Source organism: Pongo pygmaeus, chromosome 13, assembly GCF_028885625.2.
Source record: "Pongo pygmaeus isolate AG05252 chromosome 13, NHGRI_mPonPyg2-v2.0_pri, whole genome shotgun sequence".
Classification (NCBI taxonomy): Eukaryota; Metazoa; Chordata; class Mammalia; order Primates; family Hominidae; genus Pongo; species Pongo pygmaeus.
In genome coordinates this window covers 78,005,671-78,031,932 of record NC_072386.2, presented here as the reverse complement: position 1 = coordinate 78,031,932, position 26,262 = coordinate 78,005,671, and the positions used below count along the sequence as shown (strand labels likewise).

The window sequence follows — 26,262 nt, the reverse complement described above, 5'->3', positions numbered from 1 at the left end:
CTACCCCTTTACTTTAAGTGTATGTGAGTCCTTATGTGTTAAGTGAGTCTCCTGAAGGCAGCAGATAGTTGGTTAGTGAGTCCTTATCTACTCTGCTGTTGTGTATCTTTTAAGTGGAGCACTTAGGCCATTTACAGTTGCATCCATCCTGCTCTTTGTTGCCTGTGTACTTTGTGGGTTTTTTTGTTTTTTGCTTTTGCTTTTTAGCTTGTATTTTTGTTTTATAGGTCCTGTGTGATTTATGCTTTAAAGAGGTTCTATTGTCATGTATTTCCAGGATTTGTTTCAAGATTTAGAGTTCCTTTTAGCAGTTCTTGTAGTGGTGGCTTAGTAGTGGCGAATTCTCTCAGCATTTGTTTGTCTGAAAACGACTGTATCTTTCCTTCACATATGATGCTGAGTTTCGCTGAATACAAAATTATTGGCTGATAATTGTTTTGTTTGAGGAGTAGGGTCCCAATCCCTTCTAGCTTGTAGGGTTTCTGCTGAGAAATCTGCTGTTAATCTGATAGGTTTTCCTTTATAGGTTACCTGGTGCTTCTGTCTCACAGCTCTTAGGATTCTTTCATCTTAACTTTGGATAACCTGATGACAGTGTGCCTAGGCAAAGATCATTTTGCAATGAATTTCCCAGGTGTTCTTTGTGCTTCTTGTATTTGGATGTCTGGCTCTCTAGCTAGGCTGGGGAAGTTTTCCTCGATTATTTCCCCAAATATGTTTTTCAAGCTTTTAGAATTCTCTTCTTCCTCAGGAACACCAATTACTCTTAGGTTTGGTCGTTTAACATAATCCCAGACTTCTTGGAGGCTTTGTTCTTATTTTCTTATTCTTTTTTCTTTGTCTTTGTTGGACTGGGTTAATTCAAAGACCTTGTCTTTGAGCTCTGAATTTCTTTCTTATACTTGTTCAGTTCTATTGCTGAGACTTTCCAGAGCATTTCACATTTCTTTTTTGTTTGTTTGTTTGTGTTTTGAGACAGAGTCTCGTTCTGTCGCCAGTCTGGAGTGCAGTGGCACGATCTCGTCTCACTGCAACCTCTGCCTCCCGGATTCAAGTGATTCTCCTGCCTCAGCCTCCCGAGTAGCTGGGACTACAAGCACGCACCACCACGCCCGACCAATTTTTGTATTTTTTTAGTAGAGACGGGGTTTCAACATGTTGGCCAGGATGGTCTCCATCTCCTGACCTTGTGATCCATCCACCTAGGCCTCCCAAAGTGCTGGGATTACAGGCGTGAGCCACCGCGCCTGGCCTGCATTTCACATTTCTAAAAGTGTGTCCAAAGTTTCCTGAGTTTTTTATTGTTTTTTCTTTAAGCTATCTATTTCATTGAATATTTCTCCCTTCACTTGTATCATTGTTTTGGATTTCGTTGCTTTGGGCTTCGCCTTTCTCTGGTCCCTCCCTGATTAGCTTAATAACTAACCTCCTGAATTCTTTTTCAGATAAATCACAGATTTCTTCTTAGTTTGGATCCATTGCTGGTGAACTAATGTGATTTTTGGGGGGTGTTGAAGAGCCTTGTTTTGTCATATTACCAGGGTTGGTTTTCTGGTTCCTTCTCATTTAGGTAGGTTCTATCAGAGGGAAGGTCTAGGGCTGAAGGCTATTATTCAGATTCTTTTGTCCCATGGGGTGTTCCCTTGATGTAGTACTCTCCTCCTTTTCCTATGGATGTGGCTTCCTGTGAGCCAAACTACAGTGATTATTGTCTTTCTTCTGGGCCTAGCCACCCAGTGAATCTACCCGGCTCTGGGCTGGTACTGGGGTTGTCTGTACAGAGTCTTGTGATGTGAACCGTCTATGGGTCTCTCAGCCATGGATATCAGTGCCTGTTCTGGTGGAGGTGGCGGAGGGTGCAATGGACTCCATGAGGGTCCTTAGCTTTGGTGATTTAATTATCTATTTTTGTGCTGGTTGGCCTCCTGTCAAGAGGTGGTGCTTCCTGGAAGGCATCAGCTGTAGTAGTGTGGAAAGGGACCAGCGGTAGGCGGGGTCCTAGAATTCCCAAGATTATAGGCCCTTTGTCTTCAGCTACCAGGGTGGATAGGAAAGGACCATCAGGTGGGGACAGGGCTAGGTGTGTTTGAGCTCTCCTTGGGTGGGTCTTGCTGCGGCTGCTGTGGGGGATGGGGTGAGATTCCCAGGTCACTGGAGTTGTATACCTAGAAGGATTATGGCTGCCTCTGCTGAGTCATGCAGGTTGTCAGGGAAGTGGGGGAAAGCCGGAAGTCACAGGCCTCACCCAGTTCCCACGCAAACTGAAGGGCAGTTCCCCCGCCGCCCAACAGCCCCAAGTCTGTTTCCAAGCAGAGGGCAAGAGGGGCTTGAAAACTTACCCGAGGCTGTCCACCTCCCAGCTGCCAAAGAAAAGGGCTCTTCCCCCGCCTCTGAAGTCTGCACACCAGATTCGCACCCTCCCCCAGTTCTGGCCAGGAGGCTTCTTGTCCCGTTCAAATTGTTACAAAGTTCGGCTAGAGAGTTCCTTCTCCCTGTGGAGTTTTACCCCTGCTCCTCTGGCCACCCTCCCAATGGATCCCTGTGGTGTCAGGCAGGAATGGGCTGCTTGGGGACCCAATGCGCTCCCAGGGCTTTTCTGCTGCTTCGTCTATCCCTGTATTTCACTGGGCTCTCTAACTTGACTCAGCTCCAGGTAAAGTCGGAAACTTCTCCCACAAACAGACCTTCAGCTTCTCCAGTGGGGGTGTGTGTTTAGGAGAGGAGGGTCTCCCTTTCCCACTTCCGCAGTTGGGGCACTCACAGTAGTTGGGGTGCCTCCCAGGTCCTGCAGGAGCAGTCCATTTCCCCCAGAGGGTCTGTGGGTCCTCTTGGGATTGCTAATTTATTCTTGCAGTCGATCTGGAGCTAGAATTCACAATGCAGGCCTCCAGATGTTGGTCTCTCTGGAGCTATAGTCTAGTCCTGCCTTCTGTCCGCCATGATCCCCTCCATCTCTTAAATTTTTTTTTTTAATTTTTTTTCATAGAGATGGGGTCTCACTATGTTGCCAGGGCTGGTCTTGAGCTCCTGGGCTCAAGTGATCCTCCTGCCTTAGCCTCCCAAAGTTTTGGGATTACAGGCATGAGCCACCGTGCCTGCTGTCTTGTGTTTTTAAATGTATTTTGCTGATGAAATAAGGGAAGCTCTACCTCAGATGTAACACAAATCAAGGAAACCAGTCTGGGCCTGGTGCAATGGCTTATGCCTGTAATCCCAGTGCTTTGGAAGGCCAAAGCACAAGGATCGCTTGAGCAACAAAGCAAGACCCCATCTCTGCAAAACATTTAGAAATTAGCTGGGCAAGGTGGCACATATCTATAGTCCCTGCTACTTGGGAGGCTGAGGTGGGAGGATCGATCACTTGAGCCCAGGAGTTCAAGGCTGCAGTGAGCTGTGATTGTACCATTGCACTCCAGTCTGGGTGACACAGCCAGACTCTGTCTCTAAAAGAAATGAAACAAAATGCAAGAAAATAGAAAAACATAATCCATCATAGTCTAGTTTGGAAGAAACAAAAAGCAAACTAGATAAACATGTGAGTGGCTAGTAGGTTCTCATATCATGACTGAAGAAAGCATCATCATGAAATTGTCCATTACAGCAAAAGATCATATATCAACATTAAAGGATGAGAAACTTAGTCACGAATCCCTTGGTGTTGCATCATGAAGTTTGCCATCTAGTCTTGGGTATGAAGCCGTACCTCCCCAGTTTCCATGCTTTTGGACATGACCCAAAGCTGATTGCAAAGTCTTAATTAGACTAAACTATCTAGCATTACATTAGAGCCCAAGTGTTCAGTGGTGGACAGCAACTATGTCCAGGTTGGGTCACAGCGGAGCCTGTCTGACAGCACCCTTGAATCAGGAACATGGCAGTTTATATAATCTTAATCTGTTCTTAGCCTACTTAAGCATCCATCACCCAAAAATAATCTTCCTACATCTTGTTTGGCTGTCCTCAAACTGCTTTTATTCCTTCATCCCATTCTCTACTCCATTTCTTTAAAAAGTAATCTACAGGACATGCCTCCATGTATTCACCTTCCATTTATTCCTTATTCTTATTCTACCACAGTTCTGCTTCCGCATTTATGGCTCTCAGAAAACTGCAGTCTCAAAGGTCGCAGTGGCTCCAAACCTATCTATGCAGCCTTCCTTTTTCTTGTCTTTTTTTTTTTAAATTGGTTACCCAATTCTTGGAAATCAATCTGCTCTTCTACTTTTCTGACTTTTTTTCTCAGTACCTCTTACTGGTTCCTCTCCACCACGACCTTTGTCCATGTCTTAAATGTTGATACTCCCCTGGTTTCCTCCTGGCTCTCTTCTCTTACCATTCTTGCTCTCCCTCATGATCTGCTTCATTCATTAAACAAGCATAAATGAGCACCTCCATTAATCACATTGCTTTCATATATGCTAATGAGTTACATACCTGTTTTAAGTTCTGAGCTCTTTCCTGAGCTTCATACACAGCTTAAATTGCCAGCTTCCATTTGGTCACCTTGGCTTTGATTTCTCGCAAGCACTGCCTCAGCACATCTATAAGAACAAGACATACTACCATCCCTGTTCCTCTCGCAATCCCCCAAACTTGTTATTCCTTTAATATCCCTTATTGTAGATAATTCATGGAACTGCAGAAATGCAAGATTTACCTAACAATTGGTTTTAGGTCTCGGTTTTAACATTTAGCTTTTTATAAGTTTGGGCTTGGATGGATATAGTGAGTTTATATTATGTCCCTACAGCAGGAAATTGTTTTTGCATGTCTAAACCAACCTATTTTAACACTTGTAATAATCTGGCAAGAGTTCAGGAAGAGTTTAAATTACAGGAGAAACTTTGTACAAAGAAAACCACATTTGGCATTTACAGTTTAATTTGTCTTCATAAAAACTACGTTGAGTCATTTTTTACCATAAGGGTGTACATTCAAAGCTTATATTATTTATGTTATTCAGCATTGGAGTAGTTTTGTAGTTTCAAAGTAACCTAAGAGTAGACATTTTTGGTATGCTTATTGGCAGAATCAAATTCTTACCTGTTCTTGCATACGGTATACCTGACAGATGATAGGGAGAGCCAGATGGGAGAGAAACAAAGAAGCCAGCATGAATGAACACCTACTGGCTGCCAGATGCCTGGTTCTTTGCTAGGCACTGTACACGTGTAATCTCAAGAAATTCTTCAACCCAATGATGTGTGCTATTATCCTCCAGTTTACAGAGGAGGAAAACTGAAGTGTCACAGAAGCTAAATAACTTTTCAGGCTAACTGAAAAGTCACTGGTTAGCACTTCATTCCTCCACAACAGACACTGAAAGACATGTATTCAGAAGCCTTTAAGACAAAAACTAGATGGCTTGAATGCCTGAATTTGGTAACAGATCACCGTGAAGGAGTGAGAACAGGAGTTCAAATCTCAGCTAGGCCACTTGCCTCACAGTGAGGATTGCATAAGTCACATTTCCCTTCTGGAACTCAGTTTTATTTTTATTTATTTTTATTTTTTTTCTTTGACATGGAGTTTTGCTCTTGTTTTCTAGGCTGGAGTGCAATGGCGTGATCTTGGCTCACTGCAACCTCCACCTCCCAGGTTCAAGCAATTCTCCTGCCTTAGCCTCCTGAGTAGCTGAGGTTATAGGTGCCCACCACCACGTCCAGCTAATTTTTTGTATTTTTAGTAGAGACGGGGTTTCACCATATTGGCCAGGCTGGTCTTGAACTCCTGACCTCAGGTGATCCATCTGCCTCGGCCTCCCAAAGTGCTGGGATTACAGGTATGAGCCACCGTGCCCTGCCCCAGTTTTCTTATCTTTAAAGTGAGACCATTAGAGATTTCATAGGTTGTTTCTCTTTCATATTGTAGGGTGTGGTGTTCTGGGTTTGGGAAGCAGGCAGCCACAGCCACAGCCTCCAGAACTGTTCTTTTCTCTACAATTTTCCTTCTGCAAACCCTGAAACCCACACTTAGCATGAGGTTTGTGAGAAAATTACACGTATGGTAGTTTTACCATTTGCTGGGAATGGGGATTCTTTTCTACTGATATACTGTCTGAAGGAGATGGCTGTAAACCAGAGTGACCACAATATTTACAAAAGTATTTAATGAAAAAGACGACTTTGGCAACTGATGTAACCCATCACTTATGGGGGGGATAAAGAGAAGTTCACTTGAGGTTTAATAAATCAAAACATAGTGTTTGTCCACAGCCTCATTTTTTCCCCATTACTGGAAGATGATATCATCATTTTCATTTCCATTAGAATCTTTCAGTGTCCAGGGGGATGAAAAATTAATATTAGCTGTTTTTATTGTGCTATTTTTATTTTTAAAGAGAATTTTAGTTTTAATTCTGACAGATATGTGAATGGGGCTTTCAAACTGTACCCAAAGATTCATGGCATTTTTATAAGAATTGTGTTGTGGAAATGACTGACTTTTCTTTTATGTGTACAGGGATTATTCTTTTAAAGCCTCAAGCCTTCACTTTTTGGTAGCCTGCTCTTTTCCTCAATCTCTGACTAAATATCATGCCTTCCAAGAAGCATTCTCCAGCTTCACAGTGCTCCCATAGCACCCCACTTACCCTGCTACACCAGGACTCATTTCTCTCTGCTTTACGTTATGAATGGCAGTTACCATCTGTTTTCTCCAAACAGTACATAAATTCTTTGAGGACTTACACATTTGTGTATCAGTGTATCATTTTTATTGAGTGCATCTTGAGTGTAATAATAAAGCATAGCTCTTACAGTCTATTAGAGTCAATAGTCTATACGAAGGGATCAAATTACTGTCTCTGTGTACAACAGTGTGATCATTTCTGTGATTGCAGAAATGTGAAGTTATTTTGGAAATCTGTAGGAGAGTACACATCTAGAGATTTTAAAGAATTAGCAAATGGTTTAGCAGCATTTAACACAGATGATCTTTCTTCAAACACTCAATTATTTTGTTTTTTACCAAAAGAATTGGTGAGAGTGAGAGAAACTCCCTCTCTCTTGTGTCTCCCTTCTTAATCTCTTTGGCTGGTTCCTCATCTTCCCTCCCCCTCTTCCTCCCCCCTCCCTACCCCTCTTCCTCTGCCTCCTCCTCCTCCTCCTCACAAAGTGGGGTGGTGTGAACATGATTGTGAGGCTGGAGGGTTGAGTGCAGGAAAGAAGTGGCCAGATCACAACAGGCTTTGGAAATGACAGTGAAGGTTTGGGACCCAAAGGCTACAGGGGAGGAACATAACCAGGTCTGCATGGTGAGGGGGGAATTATTTATTTGTGTATATATTTACTTAGCCAGTTACATAGCAACAGGTCTGCATTTTGGAAAAATCACTGATTGTAATGTGGTGTATGAAGTGAATGTAAGGATCAAGTCTAGAGGGCACCATTTAAAGGTTACTGCATTTGCCTGGGCACAGTGGCTAACTCCTGTAATCCAACCACTTTGGGAGGCCGAGGCGGGCAGATAAGTTGAAGCCAGGAGTTCAAGACCAGCCTGTCCAACATGGAGATACCCCGTCTCTACTAAAAACTACAAAAATTTAGCCAGGTGTGATGGCGCACACCTGTAATCCCAGCTGCTCGGGAGGCTGAGGCACAAGAATCACTTGAGCCTGGGAGGCAGAGGCTGCAGTGAGCCGAGATCACACCACTGCACTCTAGCCTGGGCAACAGAACAAGACTCTATCTCGAAAAAATAAAATAAAATAAATAAAGGTTACTGTAGTAATCTAATAGAAAGATATTTCCTTACCAAGGTAGGGGGAATTCAAGATATCATTAGGAGGTAAAATCAACAGGACTTAAGATTTAGTTGGATGTAGGGAAAAGGAAGGAAGAGTAATCAAATATATGAAGCCCAGGTTTTTGGCATGAGCAAATGCATGGTAGGATAGCTATTTCCTGAGGTAAACACAGGTTTATGGGGAAAGATAATATAATCCATTCTGTGGATCAAAAGAGAAACCTGAGCTAGAGATATAAGATCCCTCAGTATGTGTGAATGGTGCTGAAGCCACAAAACTGAATGAGATCATAGACCATGATATATAACCAGGCCATCTGGCAAGGTTTACAGAAATTACAGGAACTAAAATAAGAGAATTTTAAAACTCTCCAAAATAAGCACTTTCACACATTGTTGATAGAACTGTGAATTGATAGACTCTTTATGTAGGTCATTTTATCAGCCTTTACTAAATGTTAAGCCATTCTACTTCTAGGAATCTGCCCTACAAAAATGTTTGTAGAAATGTACAAAAATCTCTTACATGAGTATTCATTTGTAGTGTATAAAATAGTAAAAAAAAATTACAAATAATCCAAATGATTATCAATAGAAGATTGGTTAAATCACAATATATTAGAGGATTCTGGGGAGATGGCAGAGTAGGCAGCACCAGGAATCTATCTCCCTACCTCAACAACAATTGCATTGGCAGAATCCATCTGATGTAACTATTTTGGAACTCTGGAGTCTATTCAAGTCTTGCAACTTCTACAGTAGGGGTGTCCAGTGTTTTGGCTTCCCTGAGTCACATTGGAAGAAGAACTGTCTTTGGCCACACATAAAATACACTAACACTATGATAGCTGATGAGCTAAAAAAAAAAAAAAAAATCTGATAATGTTTTAAGAACGTTTACGAATTTTGTGTTGGGCCTCATCCAAAGTCATCCTGGGCTGCATGCAGCCCACAGGCCATGGGTTAGTTCTACAGGAAGACTAGGTCAGTAAATTGTGGTTAATTCTGGTCCATTTCAGCTCTTAGCAAAGTAGTAGCTACCCAGCCCCAGGGCAGGCAGCTGTGCACCGGTTCCTGGAGTAACCTGCAGACAATTTTTGGGGGCCAGCACTATCCTCCAAATAGAGATTTGTGCTCTGATTACTGTTTCTGATCACAGAGATACAGACAAAGAGGTACGTGACTACTGTTGCAACTTCCAGAGGATGTAAACGGCTAGCACCCTGTCTCCATTTTCATTTTTTTATCTTTCCCCTTTTGGGAGCCACACATTAAAGACTAGGAGGATTCAAAAGTAACTGCATATACAGGGACAATTAAAAGTGACCACACATGCTCAGGGAAAGGTATTGGTCAGAATACACCTGAGAAAACCTTAAGTTTATACCTCCGGCTGACACTTGGCACAGAGACAACCTTCAACAATCAGTAAAATAAGAATAATAAAAATAAAAACAGCAAACCGTAGGGAAGGAGAAGAGTCTGATTCTTAGCGTTACCATATTATTAGATTCAAATGTCCAGTTTTCAACAATAAAATTGTAAGACATACAAAGAAACAGCCAAGCGTGGTGGCTCATGCCTGTAATCCCAGCACTTTGGGAGGATGAGGCAGGTGGATCACGAGGTCAGGAGTTTGAGACCAGCCTGGTCATCATGGTGAAACCCCGTCTCTACTAAAAATACAAAAATTAGCCGGGCGTGATGGTGGGCGCCTGTAATCCCAGCTACTCGGGAGGCTGAGGCAGGGAATTGCTTGAACCCAGGAGTCAGAGTTTGCAGTGAGCCAAGATTGCGCCACTGCACTCCAGTGGGCGACAGAGTGAGTCTCCGTCTCAAAAAAAAACAAAAAAACACAAAAAGACATACAAAGTAACATAAAAGTATAGCCCTTCAAAGGAAAAAAATAAATAAACAGAAACTGTCCATGAAGAAGACCTAATGGCAGATCTACTAGTTAAAGAGTTTTAAAAACTGTCAAAAGATGCTCAAGGAACTAAAGAAAGATCTGGAGAAAGTCAAGAAAATGATGTATGAACAAAATGGAAATAGCAACAAAGAGATATTAAATCTAAAACCAAAAAGAAATTTTGGAGCTGAGAACTACAATAACTGAAATGAAAAATTCACTAAAGGGATTCGAAGGCAGATTTGAGCAGATAGAAGAAATAATCAGCAAATTTGGAGACAGGGCAATGGAAATGATCAATTCTTAGGAGCAGAAAGAAGAAAGACTGCAGAAGAATGAACAGAGCATAAGAGACTTGTGGGACACCATGAAGAGGATCAACTTATGCACTGTGGGAGTCTCAGAAGAAGACGAGAAAGAAAAAGGAACACAAAGAATATCTGAAGAATTAATGGCTGAAAACTTCCCAAATTTGTTGAACAACATGAATATAAACATCCGAGTTCAACAAACTCCAAGTAAGAAGAATTCAAAGATACACCCGTGCAGAACAGAGAAACTTGAAAGCAGCAAGAGAGAAAGCAGCATACATAGATTTCTCAGAAACTTTGGAAGGCAGAAGGCACTGGGCTGACATTTTCAAAGTGCTAAAAGAAAACAAAAGAATACAGTATCCAGCAAAAAACTCTTTCAAAAGTGAGGGAGAAATTAAGACATTCTCAGATGAACAAAAGCTGAGGGAGTATGTTACCACTTGTCCTGCAAGAAATATTTAAGGGGGTCCTGCAGGGTGAAATGAAAGGACCATAGACAGCAACTCAAAACAACGTGAAGAAATAAAGATCTCAATAAGGCAAATATATGAGCAATTATAAACGCTTGTATTGTAACAACTGTTTGTGATTTCACTTTTCGTTTTCAACATGATTATAAGAGACTAATACTTTTGTATTTTTTAAATTGACAATTATACATTTATGGGGTATATAGTTATGTAAGATATATATATATATAAAGTGGTTAGTGATTAATTAGCATATGCATCATCTCAAACATTTATCGTTTCTTTGTGTTAGCAACATTCAATATCCTTCTAGCTATTCGAAACTAAATATATTAACTATAATCATCCTACAGTAGTATAGAACACTAGAACTTATTACACTTTAAAAATATTATTAGTCTAAAAGCTAATATTATAATTTTGGTTTCTAACTTCAAACACTGCTTTCTACATAATTTAAGAAACTAATGTATTTCAAAGAATTTGTAGCTTGTGTTTTGGGATTCACTATGTATACAGATGTAATTTTGTGACAGAGCTGTTAAAGTAACAGAGATTAGGTGTGTTATTGAAGTTAAAGTGGTATAAATTCCATTTAGACTGTTATAACTTTGGGATCTTAAATGTAATTTCCAAGGTAACCACAAAGCAAATAGCTACAGAACATGTACAAAAGGAAACAAGAAAGGAGCTTAAATACCTCACTACAAAAAGCCAAAAAAACACAAAGGAAAAGGTAATACAGGAAATGGACAAAATAGATATAAGGAATATATAAAATAAATTGCAAAATGACAAAAGTAAATCCTTCCCTTATCAGTAATTACTTTAAATGTAACTAGATTAAGCCCTCCAATTAAAAGACAAGATTAGCAGAATGTATTTGTTTTCTTTTTTTATTATACTTTAAGTTCTAGGGTACATGTGCACTAGGGTACATGTGCACAACATGCAGGTTTGTTACATATGTATACATGTGCCATGTTGGTGTGCTGTACTCGTTAACTCATCATTTACATTAGGTATATCTCCTAATGCTATCCCTTCCCCCACCCCACGACAGGCCCCGGTGTGTGATGTTCCCCACCCTGTGTCCAAGTATTCTCATTGTTCAATTCCCACCTATGAGTGAGAACATGCGGTGTTTGGTTTTCTGTCCTTGCGATAGTTTGCTGAGAATGATGGTTTCCAGCTTCATCCATGTCCCTACAAAGGACATTAACTCATCCTTTTTTATGGCTGCATAGTATTCCGTGGTGTATATGTGCCACATTTTCTTAATCCAGTCTATCATTGATGGACATTTGGGTTGGTTCCAAGTCTTTGCTATTGTGAATAGTGCCGCAATAAACATAGGTGTGCATGTGTCTTTATAGCAGCATGATTTATAATCCTTTGGGTATATACACAGTAATGGGATGGCTGGGTCAAATGGTATTTCTAGTTCTAGATCCCTGAGGAATTGCCACACTGTCTTCCACAATGGTTGAACTAGTTTACAGTCCCACCAACAGTGTAAAAGTGTTCCTATTTCTCCACATCCTCTCCAGCACCTGTTTTTTCCTCAGTTTTTAATGATCGCCATTCTAACTGGTGTGAGATGGTATCTCACTGTGGTTTTGATTTGCATTTCTCTGATGGCCAGTGATGATGAGCATTTTTTCATGTGTCTGTTGGCTGCATAAATGGCTTCTTTTGAGAAGTGTCTGTTCATATCCTTTGCCCAATTTTTATGGGGTTGTTTGTTTTTTTCTTGTAAATTTGTTTAAGTACTTTGTAGATTCTGGATATTAGCCCTTTGTCAGATGAGTAGATTGTAAAAATTTTCTCCCATTCTGTAGGTTGCCTGTTCACTCTGATGGTAGTTTCTTTTGCTGTGCAGAAGGTCTTTAGTTTTATAGATCCCATTTGTCAATTTTGGTTTTTGTTGCCATTGCTTTTGGTGTTTTAGTCATGAAGTCCTTGCCCATGCCTGTGTCCTGAACAGTATTACCTAGGTTTTCTTCTAGGGTTATTATGGTTTTAGGTCTAACATTTAAATCTCTAATTCGTCTTGAATTAATTTTTGTATAAGGTGTAAGGAAGGGATCCAGTTTCAGCTTTCTACATATAGCTAGCCAGTTTTCCCAGCATCATTTATTAAATAGGGAATCCTTTCCCCATTTCTTGTTTTTGTCACGTTTGTCAAAGATCAGATGGTTGTGGATGTGTGGTATTATTTCTGAGGGCTCTCTTCTGTTCCATTGGTCTATATCTTTGTTTTAGTACCAGTACCATGCTGTTTTGGTTACTGTAGCCTAGTAGTATAGTTTGAAGTCAGGTAGCATGATGCCTCCAGCTTTGTTCTTTTGGCTTAGGATTGACTTGGCAATGCGGGCTCATTTTGGTTCCATATGAACTTTAAAATAGTTTTTTCCAATTCTGTGAAGAAAGTCATTGGTAACTTGATGGGGATGGCATTGAATCTATAAATTACCTTGGGCAGTATGGCCATCTTCACGATATTGATTCTTCCCATCCATGAGCATGGAATGTTCTTCCATTTGTTTGTGTCCTCTTTTATTTCGTTGAGCAGTGGTTTGTAGTTCTCCTTGAAGAGGTCCTTCACATCCCTTGTAAGTTGGATTCCTAGGTATTTTATTCTCTTTGAAGCAATTGTGAATGGGAGTTTACTCATGATTTGGCTCTCTGTTTGTCTGTTATTGGTGTATAGGAAGGCCTGTGATTTTTGCACATTGATTTTGTATCCTGAGACTTTGCTGAAGTTGCTTGTCAGCTTAAGGAGATTTTGGGCTGAGACGATGGGGTTTTCTAAATATACAATCATGTCATCTGCAAACAGGACAATTTGATTTCCTTTTTTCCTAATTGAATACCCTTTATTTCTTTCTCCTGCCTGATTGCCCTGGCCAGAGCTTCCAACACTATGTTGAATAGGAGTGGTGAGAGAGGGCATCCCTGTCTTGTGCCAGTTTTCAAAGGGAATGCTTCCAGTCTTTGCCCATTCAGTATGATATTGGCTGTGGGTTTGTCATAAATAGCTCTTATTATTTTGAGATACATCCCATCAATACCTAGTTTATTGAGAGTTTTTAGCATGAAGGGCTGTTGAATTTTGTTGAAGGCCTTTTCTGCATCTATTGAGATAATCATGTGGTTTTTGTCTTTGGTTCTGTTTATATGCTGAATTACATTTATGGATTTGCATGTGTTGAACCAGCCTTGCATCCCAGGGATGAAGCCCACTTGATCATGGTGGATAAGCTTTTTGATGTGCTGCTGGATACGGTTTGCCAGTATTTTTTTGAGGATTTTTGCATCGATATTCATCAGGGTTATTGGTCTAAAATGCTCTTTTTTTGTGGTGTCTCTGCCAGGCTTTGGTATCAGGATGATGCTGTCCTCATAAAATGAGTTAGGGAGGATTCCCTGTTTTTCTGTTGTTTGGAATGGTTTCAGAAGGAATGGTACCAGCTCCTCTTTGTACCTCTAGTAGAATTCGGCTATGAATCTGTCTGGTCCTGGACTTTTTTTGGTTGGTAGGGTATTAATTATTGCCTCAATTTCAGAGTCTGTTATTTGTCTATTAAGAGATTCAACTTCATCCTGGTTTAGTCTTGGGCGGGTGTATGTGTCCAGGAATTTATCCATTACTTCTAGATTTTCTAGTTTATTTGCATAGAGGTGTTTATAGTATTCTCTGATAGTAGTTTGTATTTCTGTGGGATTGGTGGTGATATCCCCTTTATCATTTTTTATTGCATCTATTTGATTTTTCTCTCTTTTCTTTTTTATTAGTCTTGCTAGCAGTCTATCAATTTTGTTGATCTTTTCAAAAAACCAGCTCCTGGATTCTTTGATTTTTTTGAAGGGTTTTTTGTGTCTCTCTCTCCTTCAGTTCTGCTCTGATCTTAGTTATTTCTTGCCTTCTGCTAGCTTTTCAATGTGTTTGCTCTTGCTTCTCTAGTTCTTTTAATTGTGATGTTAGGGTGTCGATTTTAGATCTTTCCTGCTTTCTCTTGTGGGCATTTAGTGCTATAAATTTCCCTCTACACACTGCTTTAAATGTGTCCCAGAAATTCTGGTATGTTGTGTCTTTGTTCTCCTTGGTTTCAAAGAACATCTTTATTTCTGCCTTCATTTCGTTATGTACCCATTAGTCATTCAGGAGCAGATTGTTCAGTTTTCATGTAGTTGAGCAGTTTTGAGTGAGTTTCTTAATCCTGAGTTCTAGTTTGATTGCACTGTGGTCTGAGAGACAGTTTGTTATAATTTCTGTTCTTTTACATTTGCTTAGGAGTGCTTTACTTCCAACTATGTGGTCAATTTTGGAATAAGTGCGATGTGGTGCTGAGAAGAATGTATATTCTGTTGATTTGGAGTGGAGAGTTCTGTAGATGTCTTTTAGGTCTGCTTGGTGCAGAGCTGAGTTCAATTGCTGGATATTCTTATTAACTTTCTGTCTCATTGATCTGTCTAATGTTGACAGTAGGGTGTTAAAGTCTCCCATTATTATTCTGTGGGAGTCTAAGTCTCTTTGTAGGTCTCTAAGGGCTTGCTCTATGAATCTGGGTGCTCCTGTATTGGGTGCATATATATTTAGGATAGTTAGCTCTTCTTGTTGAATTGATCCCTTTACCATTATGTAATGGCCTTCTTTGTCTCTTTTGACCTTTGTTGGCTTAAAGTCTGTTTTATCAGCAACTAAGATTGCAATCCCTCCTTTTTTTTTTTTTTTTCCATTTGCTTGGTAGATCTTTCTCCATTCCTTTATATTGAGCTTATGTGTGTCTCTGCACGAGATGGGTCTCCTGAATACAGCACACTGATGGGTCTTGACTCTTTATCCAATTTGCCAGTCTGTGCCTTCTAATTGGAGCATTTAGCCCATTTACATTTAAGGTTAATACTGTTATGTGTGAATTTGATCCTGTCATCATGATGTTAGCTGGTTATTTTGCCGGTCAGTTGATGCAGTTTCTTCCTAGCCTAGATGGTCTTTACAATTTGGCACATTTTTGCAGTAACTGGTACCGGTTGTTCCTTTCCACGTTTAGTGCTTCCTTCAGGAGCTCTTGTAAGGCAGGCCTGGTGGTGACAAAATCTCTCAGCATTTGTTTGTCTGTAAAGGATTTTATTTCTCCTTCACTTATGAAGTTTAGTTTGGCTGGATATGAAATTCTGGGTTGAAAATTCTTTTCTTTAAGAATGTTGAATATTGGCCCCCACTCTTTTCTGGCTTCTAGAGTTTCTGCCGAGAGATCCGCTGTTAGTCTGATGGGCTTCCCTTTGTGGGTAACCCAACCTTTCTCTCTGGTTGCCCTTAACATTTTTTCCTTCATTTCAACTTTGGTGAATCTGACAATTATGTGTCTTGGAGTTGCTCTTCTCGAGGAGTATCTTTGTGGCGTTCTCTGTATTTCCTGAATTTGAATGTTGGCCTGCCTTGATATGTTGGGGAAGTTCTCCTGGATAATATCCTGCAGAGTGTTTTCCAACTTGGTTCCATTCTCCCCGTCACTTTCAGGTACACCAATCAGACGTAGATTTGGTCTTTTCACATAGTCCCATATTTCTTGGAGGCTTTGTTCATTTCTTTTTATTCTTTTTTTCTCTAAACTTCTCTTCTCGCTTCATTTCATTCGTTTGATCTTCAATCACTGATACCCTTTCTTCCAGTTGATCAAATCGGTTACTGAAGCTTGTGCATGTGTCACGTAGTTCTCGTGCTGTGGTTTTCAGCTCCATCAGGTCATTTAAGGTCTTCTCTATGCTGTTTATTCTAGTTAGCCATTCGTCTAATCTTTTTTTCAAGGTTTTTAGCTTCTTTGTGATGGGTTCGAACATCCTCCTTTAGCTCAGAGAAGTTTGTTATTACCAATCGTCTGAAGCCTTCTTCTCTCAACTCGTCAAAGTCATTCTCTGTCCAGCTTTGTTCCTTTGCTGGTGAGGAGCTGCATTCCTTTGGAGGAGAAGAGGCGTTCTGATTTTTAGAATTTTCAGCTTTTCTGCTCTGGTTTCTCCCCATCTTTGTGGTTTTATCCACCTTTGGTCTTTAATGATGGTGACATACAGATGGGGTTTTGGTGTGTATGTCCTTTCTGTTTGTTAGTTTTCCTTCTAACAGTCAGGACCCTCAGCTGCAGGTCTGTTGGAGTTTGCTGGAGGGCCACTCCAGACCCTGTTTGCCTGGGTATCACCAGCGGATGCTGCAGAACAGCAAATATTGCAGAACGGCAAATGTTGCTGCCTGATCCTTCCTCTGGAAGCTTCGTCTCAGAGGGGCACTGGGCTGTATGAGGTGTCAGTCGGCCCCTACTGGGAGGTGTCTCCCAGTTAGACTACTCGGGGGTCAGGGACCCACTTAAGGAGGCAGTCTGTCCGTTCTCAGATCTCAAACTCTGTGCTGGGAGAACCACTACTCTCTTCAAAGCTGTCAGACAGGGATGTTTAAGTCTGCAGAAGCTTCTGCTGCCTTTTGTTCAGCTATGCCCTGCCCCAAGAGGTGGAGTTTACAGAGGCAGGAAGGCCTCCTTGAGCTGCAGTGAGCTCCACCCAGTTCGAGCTTCCTGGCTGCTTTGTTTACCTACTCAAGCCTCAGCAATGGCGAACACCCCTCCCCCAGCCTCGTGGCCACCTTGCAGTTGGATCTCAGACTGCTATGCTAGCAGTGAGCGAGGCTTCGTGGGCATGGGACCCTCTGAGCCAGGCGCAGGATGTAATCTGGTGTGCCGTTTGCTAAGACCATTGGAAAAGCATAGTATTAGGGTGGGAGTGTCCCGATTTTCCAGGTACTGTCTGTCACAGCTTCCCTTGGCTAGGAAAGGGAATTCCTCGACCCCTTGCACTTCCCAGGTGAGGCGATGCCCTGCCCTGCTCCGTGGGCTGCACCCACTGTCCCACAAGCCCTAGTGAGATGAACCCAGTACCTCAGTTGGAAATGCAGAAATCACCCGTCCTCTGCATTGCTCATGCTGGGAGCTATAGACTGGAGCTGTTCCTGTTCAGCCATCTTGGAACCTCCCCCCAGAATGTATTTTTTTTAATGATGTAACTGTAGGCTGTCTACAAATTAAATTATGTTTACAGATTATGTGATCTATATGTAAAAAACTAAGGATTCTACCCCCAAAAACCTGTGAAAACAAATAAATTCAGCAAAGTAGCAGAATACAAAGTGAACACACTAAAATTGGTTAGAAAAACAATAACAAAAATGGGTTGGATTTCTATACACTAACAGTGAACAATCTGGAAAGGAAATTACAAAAACAATTTTGTTACAATAGCATAAAAAAGAATAAAATACCTAGGAATTAACCAAGAAGGTGAAAGATTTATACAATGAAAACTTCAAAACATTGCTGAAAGAAAATAAAGAAGACATAAATCAGTGGAAACACGTCCCAGATTCATGGATTGGAAGACTCTGTTAAGATGTCAGTACTACTCAAAGCGATCTACAGATTCAATGAAATCTCTATCAAAATCCCAGTGATGTTTTTCGCAGAAATAGGAATACTCATTCTAGAATTCACATGGAATCTCAAGGGACCCTGAATAGCCAAAACAATCTTCAAAAAGAACAAAGCTGGAGGACTCATTTCTTGATTTCAAAACTTACTACAAAGCTACAATAATCAAAACAATGTAGGACTGATTTAAAGACAGACATTGGCTAATGGAATAGAATACAGAGCCCAAAATGAACCCTCCCATAGTTAGTCAAATGAATTTTGACTAATGTGCCAAGACCGTTCAATGGGGAAATAACATTCATTTAACACACGGTGCCTGGAAATCTGGATTTCCACATGCAAAAGTATGAAATTGGAACCTTACCTAACACCATATACAAAAATTAACTCAAAATGGATCAAAGACCTACATGTAAAACCTAAAAGTATAATAGTCTTAGAAAACAGGAAAAGCTTCACTACATTGGATTTGGCAAGTGATTTCTTAGATATGACAGCAAAGGTATAGTCAACATAAGGAAAAGAGACAGATTGGACTTAGTGAAAATGTAAAAGTTTTGTGTATTAACAGACACTATGAACAGTGAAAAGGCAACTCACAAATAGGACAAAATTTTGCAAATCATGTATCTGATAAGGGATTACAATACAGAATATAAAGAGAACTCCTAAAACTCAACACCAAAACAACTCAGTTCAAAAATGGGCAAAGGACTTGAATAGACATTTCTCCGAGAACATATACACAAATGGCCATTAAGTACCTGAAAAGATGCTCAACATCACTAATCATTAGGGAGCTACAAATTAAAATACAATGAGATACCACCTCACACCCATTAGAATGTCTCCTATCCAGGCTGGGCGCGGTGGCTCATGCCTGTAATCTCAGCACTTTGGGAGGCCAAGGCAGGCAGATCACGAGGTCAGGAGTTCAAGACCAGCTTGGCCAACATGGTGAAACCCCGTGTCTACTGAAAGTACAAAAATTAGCTGGGCATGGTGGCGTGCACCTGTAATCCCAGCTACTTGTGGGGCTGAGACAGGAGAATCGCATGAACCTAGGAGGTGGAGGTTGCAGTAAACCGAGATTGTGCCACTGCTGTCCAGCCTGGGTGACAGAGTGAGACTCTGTTTCAAAAAAAAAAAAAGAATGTCTCCTATCCAAAAAACAGAAAATAACAAGCACTGGCAAGAAAGTAGAAAAATTAGAACCGTTGTGCAATGTTATAGTAGGGATATAAAATGGTACAGCTGCTATAGAAAACAGCATAGCAGTTCCTAAGAAAATTAAAAATAGAATTACCATATGATCCACTGATTTCACTTGAGGTACATGCCAGAATAATTGAAAGCAGAGTCTTCAGATATTTCTACCCATATGTTCACAGCAGCATTATTCACCGTAGCTATAACATTGGAAGCAATCCAAGTGTTCATCGAAGGATAAATAGATAAACAAATGCAGTCTGTCCATATAATGGAATATTGTTCAGCTTAAAAAGGAAGGAAATTCTGATATGTGCTACAAAATGGATGAAGTTTGTGGACATTATGCTAAGTGATATAGCCAGTCACAAAAAGACAAATACTGTATGATTTCACTTACATGAGGTACTTAGAGTAGTCTAAACAGGAGAGATTTAGGGTGGTTGCTAAAGGCAAAGGGAGGAAGGAATGGGGAGTCAGTGTTTAATAGGTGTCAAGTTTCGATTTTACAACAGGAAAACAGTTATGAAAATGGACGGTGGTGATGGTTGCACAACATTATGAATATATTTAATACCACTAAACTTAAACCACTTAAAAGTGGTTAAGATGATAAATTTTATGTTATCTGTATTTTACAACAATAATTTTTAAAAATCATAATGCATTGTGTGCCTGTTTGTTGATGTGGGATATTTATTATGGGATATGTATATCTATTGATATCCCATATCAATAAATAGGCATATAATGCATTAAGATTTAAATAATAATTGTTATATATAATGTTTATTATTTAAATCATAATGCATTACATGTCTATACATAATGGCTTAAATATGATTTAAATCATATTTTGGCAGTGTTTCAGCCTCCCCAAAGTGTAGGGATTATTACAGGCATGAGCCACCATGCCAGGCCAGAATATATCTTGGAAACAGTAAATAAGTAGTATGTATGGCAGGTAAAGACAGACAACTCAGTATGAAAATAGGTAAGCAATTTGATCAGACCGTTCGCACCAAAAAAACTCACAAAATTCAAACGGCGAGTAAACAAATGTAAGTGTTAAATCCATTAATAAAAGAAAAGCAATTTTAAATCATTATGAGATTCCATAGCATACCTACCAGAATGGTGGGTATTAAAAAGAATATTAAAAAGACTAACCCTGCCAATTATTAGGATATGGAACAATAGATATTCTCATATACTGCTGATGGAACCGTAAACTGACAAAAATACTTTGACATTATCTGTAAAATTTGAAGATTCACATATCCCTAGGCGTATATATATATATATATATATATATAGAGAGAGAGAGAGAGAGAGAGAGAGAAAGATCTATATATCTATAGATATATAGATATATAGATATATATATGGATATATAGATATATAGATATATATGGGTATATATAGATATATATGGATATATATAGATATATATGGATATATATAGATATATATGTGGATATATATATAGATATATATAGATTATATATCTATATATATGGATATATATAGATATATATATGGATATATATCTATAGATATATATATGGATATATATCTATAGATATATATATGGATATATATAGATATATATGGATATATATCTATAGATATATATATGGATATATATATAGATATATATATGAATATATATATATAGATATATATATGGATATATATATAGATATATATGGATATATATATGGATATATATATATAGATATATATATCCCTAGGTGTATATATATATCCCTAGGTATATATATATATATCCCTATATATATATATATATCCCTAGGTATATATATATATCCATATATATATATATCCATATATATATATCCATATATATATATATATCCATATATATATATATCTCTATATATATATATATCCATATATATATATATCTCCCTCTCTCTCTCTCCAAAGAAACATGTGCACATATATATCAAGAAACACGCACAGGGGCTGGGTGCAGTGGCTCACGGCTGTAATCCCAGCACTTTGGGAGGCTGAGGCAGCCTGATCACTTGAGGCCAGGAGTTCAAGACCAGCCTGGCCAACATGGCAAAACCCTGTCTCTACTAAAAATACAAAATATTAGCTGGGCATGGTGGCAGGCACCTGTAGTCCTCGCTACTTGGGAGGCTATGATGTATTCTTATTATGAAATACCATTTAGAATTGAGAAGAACAACAGCATGGAGCTACATACAACATCATAAATGAATCTCCCAAACAAAATACTGAGCAATACAAGTCAAAATATATGTTTTATGATTCTATATACATGAAGTTTAGAAACAGGCAAAAAAATAAGCTTTCTTGTCTAGGGGTGCATACTTAAGTAAGGAAAAAAATCTAAGGGAAAAAAAAAAGCAAGGAAGGTATTTGTAGAAAAATCAAGATAGCTGGGCATAGTGTTATGCCCCTATAGTCTCAGCTACTTGGAAGCTGAGGTGGGAAGATTGAGCCCAGGAGTTCAAGTCTGGCCTGGGCAACACAGGGAGACCCTATCTTTTAAAAATAAATACATAAATATCAAGATACTCACTACTTTAGCAGAAAATGAGAGGTAAATGATGGGGAAGAGGAATACCAGGGGACTTCTGGGGTGTTGGCAAGATTCTGTTAGGCCATATTACATTTTGTGTTTTTTTCTGCATTCTATAAGACATACATTATATTTTATGCATTATAAAAATCTGTGTCAAGAAACCAAATAAGATCCAAAAAATATATATATAAAGAAACTCACACCTAAATATAATTTAATGGAACTGCAGTTGCCAAAGATGAAACGAAGATCTTTGAAGCATCCAAAGGAATGGATTGGGTATATTGGCAAACTCTGATCCTTCAACAGCAGCAGTGGAAACCAGGAGCAGTGGTAGCTTCATTACTCTCAGAGAAAATAATAGCATACTTCCTATACCCAGCAAATACTCTCTTTCAGAATGAAAGTGAAATAAAGAGAATGTTAGATTAAACAGAAACTGAGAGAATTTACCGCCAATAGACACACATTTTAGAATGAAAGAATCATTTTCAAGTAGAAGGAAAATGATCCAAGAAGGAAGGTTTGAGATGCAAGAGGGAATAAAAAGCAAAGAATATGGTAAATATGTCAAACAGTGACTGTATAACATAATCATAATGATGTCATATGAGAGGCTTTTTAAGCTAGAATTCAAAAATACACAGTAATACAAGGTTGCTTGAAATTAAAATGTTCTGAATTCTTGTGTTCAAGAGGAGGACTGAGACATGGATTTGTTTAGACTTTGATGAGTATAGATGATAAAATGTCTAAGGTAACCACTTAACAAAAATAAGGTATGTGACTTTTCAACTAACACAGGGGAAAAACACTTGGTGGTGTTTTGTTTTGTTTTGTTTTGTTTTGTTTTGAGACAGTATCTCCCTTTGTCACTCAGGCTGGAGTGCAGTGGCGTGATCTTGGCTCACTGAAGCCTCAACCTCCTGGGCTCAAGTAATCCTCCCACCTCAGCCTCCCAAGTAGCTGAGACTACAGGCACATGCCACCATGCCCGGCTAATTTTTTTGTATTTTTTTTTATAAAGTCGGGGTTTTGCCATGTTGCCCAGGCTGGTCTCGAACTCCTGAGCTCAGGTGACCTGCCTGCCTTGGCCTGCCAAAGTGCTGGGATTACAGGCATGAACTACCACACCTGGCCCAAAGACACATTTTTAAAAAGCTAATAAAGAAAGCAAAAAGGAAAAAAATAATTTTAAAACAATTTAAAAAGTCAATTGTGGTACTTCCAGATAGAACAGAATGAAGATGTCAGTGATCCTCTCCCCAAGATAACAAGTGTAAAACTGAAAAATTCACTAAAATAATTGCTTAGGGCCCTGGAGATTGACAAAAGGTGAAGAAAAAATAACATGGAGCCTGACTCTGCCCTCTCTTTTATTATCTGTGTTCAATAACGGTGTCTTAGACAGTCTTTCTGGAAAAAAAAAAAAAAAGACACCCATCCCCATTCCATATTCTTCATTGTCACTATGTAATGGAATAGAAAAAGGGGACTGTTGTATTGTTAAGATTCTTTTTGGTGGCAAGTAATAGAAACAACACTTCAAATAAGCCCTAGTATGCAAGGGGATGTATTGGAAGGGTACTGAAGAATATCCTGCTCTCAAAGGGCAGGAAGAGTAGAGCGACTCCCTAGGGCCTGGGAAGAGGAATGGGGATACTCTTGAGGCCCACCCAGTCTTCAGATTCTCTATCTTGCTTTCTTTTTCTGAGGTCTTGTGTTCTCTTAGCCCCACCATTTTCTGTAAGTCTACTTCACTCTCCTCTCCCAAAAGGTGTTGTCTTCTGCAGAACAGCTTTCACTGTGTTTGACAGGCACATGGCAAAATGATGCATCTATATGTCTTCAGTTTAAGCAGCTTCCCAGACTGGTGGTCAGATTCTCAATGTGAAGTTTCTCCAAGACAGTCTGATTGGGTCATCTTGGGTCATGTGTCCATCCTTGGTCTCATCAATTATTATCTGTGGGATCAAGATCAAATTGTACAAGCATGGCTGGGTGGTGGTGATATACACTAGTATAGAGTTAAACATATTCAGCAGAAGAATATTCATGTAGACTACCCTATAAAAAGCTTTTGTAACAAACAGAAAAGTTAGTGTTTAATATAACTTTATTCAATCAACATGCATTTATCTTTACTTCCTGAATAGAACATCCTTTGTATTGTTGGACTGCTTTACTGTGTAACCTAGTGCAAGCTTTGTACCTATTAATCTGTCGGTATGTATTGGTTTGATTATTTTCTGTTTCATTCACTTATAGCATATTTGTAAATGCTTACAGGAATCTTGTAGTTTTTAACTCTATCTCACAAGTATCATTCTTAAATTAATATGAGGTTCAAAGATTATGGGTGCTTTATTTCATTCTTAGCATTTTTTTCTAAATATGTGCTTAAATTACAGAGAAGTGGGGTTTTTTTTTTCTTCTTTTTTGGAGGGTAGATTAAAACCATTAGTTATACTTAGGCAAAGTCCTCAGTGGATAAGAGTTGTTTTGCTTTCAAATTTTTCAAGCAGGCTTTAGTGAAACAAACAATATTTTCACTATGAAATCACCAGCATGCTAGCTGGAAGAGCTGTACCATCATCTGTTTATGATGGTATGCCATTTGGTATCTATAATTCAGAACAGCAAAGGTAAAATTTAAATGTTTGCATAATGAAAATTGCTTCTCTATGTCTTTGGAAAAGAGTATTAGCAATGGTTGGGCATGTAGCAAAAACTAAGCTTTCTGTCTATGAGTTGATGGCTCTCCTTAGTTCAGTTTCTTGAACCATTACAAGCCCCATGCAAGCATTGTGCTCTCTGTCAAATATAACCAAAGGCTGAATGAAAACACTGGGATTTGTTCCACTTCCTCAGAATGTGTCAGGGACCTGGCCACACCTCACCCCGGCCATCCCCCAGTCCCAGCCTGGCCCATTTCATGAGGTACCATTCAAATGACTCCCATCTGCAGCAATACAAATTACTTTCCAAACAAGTCCCTGGCGGCAGTGACTCCCAGCATGCATTGGCTTTTTCCATTTACTCTTTGCTTCCCAAAATCAGATGAGGGTCTTGCCTAAGTATGTGTTTCACATAGTATTGGCACAGATAGGTGTTCAGTGTTTTGTTTATTTTATTGTTTGTTTCTATGTTTGTTTGTTTGTTTGAGACAGGGTCTTACTCTATCACCCAGGCTAGAGTGTAGTGGCACCATCACGGCTCACTGCAGCCTTGACTTCCCAGGCTCAAACAGTCCTCCCACCTTAGCGTTCAGAGTAGCTAGGACTACAGGTATGCGTCACCATGCCTGGCTAATTTTTACATTTTTTTAAGAGACAGGGTCTCACTATGGCTGGTCTCGACCTCTTGGGCTCAAGCCACCCTCCCACCTCAGCCTCCCAAAGTGCTGGGATATGCCTGGCTGTAAGTTGGTTTTAACCAATTAGTCGTATTGTTCATTCAACAGGCTCTTATGTGTGAGGAACTGCAGTAGTTGCTTCTGTCTTGGGCCAAGCATCTTCCCTAAAGCTCTAGAGTCTTTAAATTAAAACATCTATATAAAAATTTCCCTATTTTTCCTTTCTTGTTTAAATTTATTTCTCAATTATTCTTCCATAATTCCCAGTTTCATTAATTCCTTTTACATTTTGTTTAGCTTTTTCATTTGTAGGTCATGTACATTCGTACATTCATGAATTCAGCAAATGTTTGTCAAGCGCCTATTATGCACCCATGTATTATGCTAGCAGTAACAAATTGCATGTTATGTAGTTGTTTCAGTGCTTCAGTATTTAGTTGAAGCAACAAATATATACACCTAACTGTAACTTCAAGTGATTGCTATACTATACAGATTATATGGGAATATAGTAGAGGAAGCAGGGAGATTTCCTGAAGAGATGGCATTTGAGTAGAATGACAAGAATGTTTACAGGTGATGCCTGAAGGAAGACTGCTCACTAGGACTGGGCTGTAATATTAGAAACAAAGGCTAGAAAGTAAGTTTGGAGAAATGTTACAGAGGGCCTTGAGTACCACATTTTAGAAATATAGTCTTCATTCTAGGCTCTTAAAAAATCACTTTATATTTTTGAGGGGGGATAGTGACATGAAATCACTCATGTTTAAGGAGGATAATTTTGGAGATTTGTAAATGATAGAGAATCAAAAGTCTGGCTCCGTTTTTGATAGTTGACTATCCATTCACCAGTTGATGAGAATTTGAGTGGTTAGAATTTGTTTGCCTGTACCAAATAAAGCTGCTGTGAACGTTCATGTGCAAGTCTTTGTATGGACTTGATTTCATTTCTCATCGTTAGATTTCTAGGAGTGGAATTACTGGTTGTATGGCAAGCTTATGTTTACAGTTTAAGAAACTGCCAAACCAAAGAAAATGGGAGAGTAGGGCTCTCAAAGAATCAGTATCTCCTCTGAAACCACCATAAACTGCCAAAAATTGACAGTATAAACTTTTGGAACTCTGGAATCTAAAATTGACAGAATAAACTTTCAGAACTTTCAGAGCACTTGCAACGACTGGGCAAGTGCTTGGTGAAGAAAA

The 26,262-nt window shown here is 39.3% G+C and overlaps 2 protein-coding genes across 3 annotated transcripts in view; one reads left to right on the top strand and one right to left on the bottom strand.

The window, feature by feature from the left end:
* Positions 1-4,578, bottom strand: part of ECM2 (extracellular matrix protein 2) — a 66,252-nt gene extending 61,674 nt beyond the window's left edge. The window contains exon 1 of one of the 2 annotated variants that reach the window (XM_054502634.2): positions 4,435-4,578. The gene's annotated coding sequence lies outside the window, so the exon portion shown is untranslated. The remainder of the gene's footprint in view (positions 1-4,434) is intronic. The other variant, XM_063650255.1, reaches the window with a different exon arrangement.
* CENPP (centromere protein P) overlaps positions 1-26,262 on the top strand; it is a 286,353-nt gene that overhangs the window by 226,958 nt on the left and 33,133 nt on the right. The window lies entirely within an intron of this gene.